The sequence below is a fragment of the Lontra canadensis genome, unplaced genomic scaffold (genome assembly GCF_010015895.1).
Source record: "Lontra canadensis isolate GAN:19392208 unplaced genomic scaffold, GSC_riverotter_1.0 scaffold29, whole genome shotgun sequence".
NCBI classification, from domain to species: Eukaryota; Metazoa; Chordata; class Mammalia; order Carnivora; family Mustelidae; genus Lontra; species Lontra canadensis.
The window spans coordinates 10,653,635-10,659,678 of record NW_022631023.1 but is presented as its reverse complement, the minus strand read 5'-3'; the positions used below and the strand labels follow the sequence as shown (position 1 = coordinate 10,659,678).

Sequence of the window (6,044 nt, the reverse complement as noted above, 5' to 3'; positions counted from 1 at the left end):
TTCGTGGACATTGTGTAATCAGTTGTGTACTGAAAACCTAACTGATGTGCTTGTGGGGGGTCCTTGTATCAGGACAGGTTAGTTTGTTTGCCAGGTTCATTTTGCTAGCAGGAGCCTGTGGATTTTGATTGCCAGAAGAAAGGAGGAAGAATGTTTGCCTGTAGCCGTTCTTGTACCACCAGCGTGTGGAATGTTGGTAAAAAGTTTGTTCTAGTTCCTGTTTTTGTTTTTTTTTTTTTTAATTTATTTTTTATTTTTCTACTTCCACTGAAGTTTAAGTGAACCATACTCAAATGACCACCAACTCTGTCTCGATAAAAAGATATGTCATGATTGTATTGTCAGATGATTAGGGGAGAAAATGAAGTAAACATTGCTGATGATCCCCAAATTTATGGACCAAGTTAAAGATGTTTATATAGTTTGGGAATTAGCAGTCCTCAAGCAGTGTTTGAGCAACTTACGCTCGACAGGCGACTGACTATTCATACTCCACTAATTCTCTAGCTTTGTTCTTTGTTCTTGTCATTTGGTAACATTTTTTCTTAGCCACACACTTTTCCAAGTGGATTCAGTTGGAAGATATGTCCAGAAATTTGAAGAAAACTGTCACTGTGTTTGTGCTGGGTTGCCCTGCTTGATTGGATCATGATATAGTGAAGCTGAGCTTTTGGAGGGAAAATATAATTCTGAGATCATATTGTATCCTTGATAAGTTTTTTTTTCCTTATTTACTTTTTTTTTCTTTTCTTTTTTTTTTTTTTTAAAGACTTGCCATCTGTACACAGCCTCAACATTTTTAAAAAGTTACCTTGACTTAGAGCATGAGGAGGTTCCAGTGCAAACTCGGCATCAGTAACAGAAAACTGAGTGCATGCTTTGCCATTGGTAGATTGTCAGTGTAGTCTTTCTGTAGCGTGGATAGCATGTTAAAGAGGTGTCATGAATAAGAACTTCTGGATTTAGTAGTATGTCTTGTGGAGGACCTGTGTACTTATAGGACCCTCTGTCTTCACATGGCATGGCACTCCCTTGCAGCCTTCATGGACGGGAATCTTTTTCACAGGCTGATTCCCCTTCTTTGAGGACAGGATACAAAAGATGTTAGAGAAAAGCTCTACAGATTACGAAATTCTGTGTCTGTGCCCTCAACATGGTCCTTTTTCCTCCATGACCTATGAAGGAAACCAATTGTGTATCTACTTTCTTTGACTTTCCTGTAATCTGATACTTTTTAAATCGCATGATTTTATTAAGCTTGTATTCTTTAGAGAAAAGTATTACTTTTTTAGATACTTTTGTAGATTTTGAATCAAAACTCAGTCCTAATGACTTTAAATTTTTTGTATTCTATAAACGAGTTTCATTATGATGGACTTGATTAGTCCAAAATTGATTTTAGAAATTTATCAGGTAGCATAATGTCTTCCCGTCTCCAGGAGGCTTTCTGATGGACTGAGTCTGTAGACGAAAAAATAATTCATGTATGAATAGCATGATTTCTGAGAGCTTAGAGTGCCTTGTAGAGTTTTCTTTCCTCAATTTCATTCTTACAGTTTATAAGCTGGGGGCCAAATAAATAGGGACCATCCTTTTCTTGTATGGAGGAGGCTGTGGCTCTGACATGTCCAAGGTTACAAAAAGTCTATTGGGAAGAACAGAAAAACCATGTATCCAGAGCTGGACTCATGGTTTGTCCTCTTCTCAGAGGAACTATTTTTTCCTTTGAGACAACAGTTTGGTATTTGGGAAAATAATAGGACCTTAGATTTTTCAAATTGGTATTAAGTCGTAGGAATTAAAATTTTCTTTGACTTTGAACATATTGCTGTGTAACTCAGCAAAGAGGATTGACACACTGGCTGGGCAGCCTTCTTACCGCTTCTTATAGCATAAATTAATAGGTGGTGTTTATGTGAGTCCCCCCCCCCTTTATTTAATGTTGAGCCCTAAGAGTTTGAAGTATTAGGTTCCCCCCCCCAACCTTCTCTTTGCTGCTGTCTTAGTACGATACATGAAATACATCATCTTGTGTCTGTTTGTGTATATATAGCAGTAGGTCAAGTTTAGAGTACTAATGTCTGTAAATAAGGAATGACTATTAGCATATCCATTAGGATGTTTATTCTTGGCAGTATAAACATCACTCTGTTGAGACTGAAGTCCCTGAAGCTTGCCCTTATTATTGCTCTCCAGTAGTAGATAATGTGCTTGAATAAGTTTGTGAATTGCTGGTTGCAGCTTCATTCAGGGACCACTGTTCAGTTTGTTTCATTAGAATGATTGTTCATGGAGTGATACCTGGTCTGTGTAAAGCTAGCAAAATGTTCATACTTTACACTAAATGGGTCCTAAATGATGTCATTTCATCTGTAGACATTAATATGTATATATTTTTATACTGGCTCAAGCTAAGGTTCAGAATTGAATAAGCATGAAATTGACTAAAATAGTTACCTAAGAGCCAAAATGAAGTGAGGACATTGGTCTTCAAAGGTAGAGAAAAATACTCTCTGATTAGTATCCCCAGTCCTTAGAGTTTTGTCCTTTCAAGCAATCTCAGTCTTGAGATTCGATGAGCAGAGCTTAGTACTCTGGCATGCAGAACAATTATTGGGTCCAAAAATATTATGTTCTTTTGCCCCAAGGTAGTAAGTGGGTTTTGAAATAGCTGGGCCAATCTTTTTCCAGGGCCATTCTTTTCCTGGTGAGGTTATCACTCTTCTCTTTAGGTTAGGGAAGCAGCAAGCAGTAGTGGCAGTCCTGTGTCCTGTGACCTATATTCTGCAGATCTCCTCTCGCAAGGCTTCCTCTTCACTTGGCTCAGAGGACCCATTGTCTTTTTGCACAAAGAGGCTGGCCAGGGCTGTAGTTCTTAGCATGTCAGGTAATTAGCAGAGACCTATCACATGGGAAACTTCACATTTTAAGAATTGATTGGGAGGTTGTCATTCAGTTCTTTAACCCGAGGCTGCTTGGGAGTGGAGGTACTGAAAAGTCTCATCTCAGTGTCTCCATTTTTCAGTCCATTGCTTTTTCTTCCCTGTACTTACAGGGTGCATGGATCTTCCCCTTCCTCCTCAAATATCATTTAGTGCAGCCTATGGGTTGTTCTCATTCTTTACCATCCTCCAGACTGGCTATATCATTAGCTGTTAAAAGGTTAGGCCCGTCAGTGTTCCCACTTGGCAGTATTTGGCTTCCTTACTCTCCTTACGGTTTTTACTCTGCTGTGTCGTTTTCATCTGCAGTGTGATGGCTAGAAGGGACCACATGGGTATGGAGTAGTGACCGCCTCACTGCCATTCCCCTGTTTTGGGTTGAGAGATACGTGTAGACCATTCCTGTTATGTTATGTGACCACAGAGACTTTTTAGGACAGAGTTTTCCGAAGAAGTAAAAAAAACAAACAAAACCCCAAAACTATTAAATGAGGTGCTGAAAAATACCTGGGTGATACAAACTTAACAGGTTAGGCAAAGGACAAACATGAGCTTAAAACGTGCAGGCATAGAATTCTATTCAGTGAATTCTAGAACTTGAAGCATCTTGGCTATCGGCTAGTTTAAACCTTTCCCCATGTAGATTAGGATACCAGTAACAAGATCCAGCCTTTAAACCCTGGTTTGATGTTAACTATTGTGATACAGGAGTTTTTAAAACCTATTTGAAATTCAAAGGACCGATACTTGATAATGATGCTTTAGTAGAAAAAATGCTTTTGGGCTCGTATTCGTAAGATTTCTCATTAACCAAGTGTTGAGTTGCATTAAGACATCTTGATGTCGACTTCGCTTGAGCAGACTTTACGGATAGGGTACGTTCCTCTTCGTGGTGTACCCACCCACCATTCCGAGACCGGTCTTTCCCCTGCTTGTCTTCCCTCACCTTGCTCTGATTCTTCATCTGTTCTTTCTTTTCACTCTTCTCAGATTCCTGTTTCGATCTCTTCTCAGCTTAATTCACGCTCAGGCTTATTGCGACGATGTGCAAAAGTGCCGCTTTGCCCCAGCTTCGAAGGCTTGGATCCAAACGACGATTCATTAACTATAGTTGTATTTAAATATACTGAATTTCCGTTAGCTTAAACCGTTAAATTCTCAAGAACGATTTTCTCAGACGAATGTTCACTAGTGTTCACTAGTCCTGAAAGCCCTGGTAATACATCATTATTGTATTCTGAAAACTCTTTTCTTCAAAAATGAGGGAGGCAGCAATAGTTAAGATTCATACCAGTCCCTTTGAAGGGGTGGAGTTTGTCTCCATGGCCAGAAAGCCTTGTTCTCGCAGTGCTTAAGGGCAAAAAGTTGGAACTAGTCAGCCGGCATATAGAGAAGCCCTTTTGTGCTCGATAGGTAGGAAGCTGGATTATATAAGAAGCTTTGATTACTACACTTGGTTAGACTTGGTTGGCTTAACTCAGGGCTGCAGATCCCTTTTCCTCCATTAAGTCATTTCTCTTAATTGGAATGCTTTTTATCAAACTTTCCCCTCTGTTGGAAGACTAGGTATTCAACTTCTTTCACTCTTAGAATTGAATTTAGCTGAGACACAAACTACTTCCAGGCTTTGGCAGCGCTGGGACCCACACCGTTACTCACGGAGTCCTATAAATGTGTTTATTTAAACTTCTTTCCAGTGCTGGGAATAAGGCTTTAAACTACTGATTCACCTTTAAAGGAATGTTGTGAAAATTGATATAATTTATGTTTCTGTTTTCCATCTCGGATCCTTGATAACAGATCGGATTTAGTTTTTTTTGTTTTGAGTTAAGCACCCCATTTATCTGGTAACTAACAGCCTTAACCATGGATATATTGTCTTACTCAGAAATAAAAAAGGTTTGATATTTGATATTGTTACTTTATTTCACATACTTTACTTTTTAGGGGAGGACCATAATCTGAAGCTTTTGATTTTAAACCAATAACCTTACTGTATGTAATGACTTTCCAGTGTGGTTTGGTTACCTGGATTCGTGCTATGTTGGAAGAGAGGGATGCTAGAACACATAAGCAAATGAAGAGTAAATCAGGACAAAAGCACAGTGGTCTCAGATTTTTCCTAGTGTAGGAGCAGTGGCTTTGCTCTCAGAAAAGCACTGTATCACAGTTGTTGACCATGATAATGAAGCCACTCCATCCTCTCCTACCCCTGCCCCAAGTTTAAGATAGTTTACAGTCTGTGAACTCTGTCAATAAGGGAAATCCATTATTTCAGTGATTTCTGCAACAGCACAAGTCGACAGTAGATAATCACAACCTTATTGGAGACTTATATTTATCTTGGTAAATTCACCTTGTACTGCTGGAGGAAGGAGCGTTTACTTTTTTTTTAATTGCCTTTGGATAAACTAGTCTGGATAATTTTTCAATATATCATTGTAGCTTAGACTTCTGTAAGTGGAATGTATGTTCCTTAATAACTCATTTTTTGGTTATAATAGTTGGAAACTGAGATTAAACTCATTGCTCTTATTGAAATCCCAAGCCGGCGAAGGCCAATATATAGGGTATTTCGTAATATAATCAGCTTCTGAAATTTATGTGTTTTGATTAGTGCCTTCTGGTTGCCAATATTGACTCTGCTAGTTTACACATTTCCCTTTCTTGATAGAATATACTTATTTGTTACAATTCCTCTTTTTAAATTTTGTTACAACTAGTTGAGGAAATACAGAAAAATACATTTATATTTACATACTTTATATGCAGCCTTTGTTTAGGTTCAAGGAAACCAGGTAGCTCTAATTCCTGTTGCAGTTTAAATGTTATTTATTCATCTATATTTGTTTTATATCCTTAATTGAAACTATAAGGTTACTTATTAATTCTCTGAATATATTTTAACTATTGTTTTTCCAGTGTAGGTTTGATAGGCATATCTGAGAACATACATGTGACAGCAGTTTCACATTCCATGATAGGTGAAAAGCTTAAAGTAAAAGTCCATAGAAAGCACAAATCATGTTCATGCAGGTGTGTATCTCCACATGTAGAAAGCACAAGACTAACAGTATTTCTCAGTATCCCGCAAGTGCCAGT

At 38.2% G+C, this 6,044-nt stretch overlaps 1 protein-coding gene across 2 annotated transcripts in view; it reads left to right on the top strand.

Moving 5' to 3' along the window:
- MRPS6 (mitochondrial ribosomal protein S6) overlaps positions 1-6,044 on the top strand; it is a 66,906-nt gene that overhangs the window by 25,741 nt on the left and 35,121 nt on the right. The gene's annotated exons all lie outside the window — the stretch shown is intronic.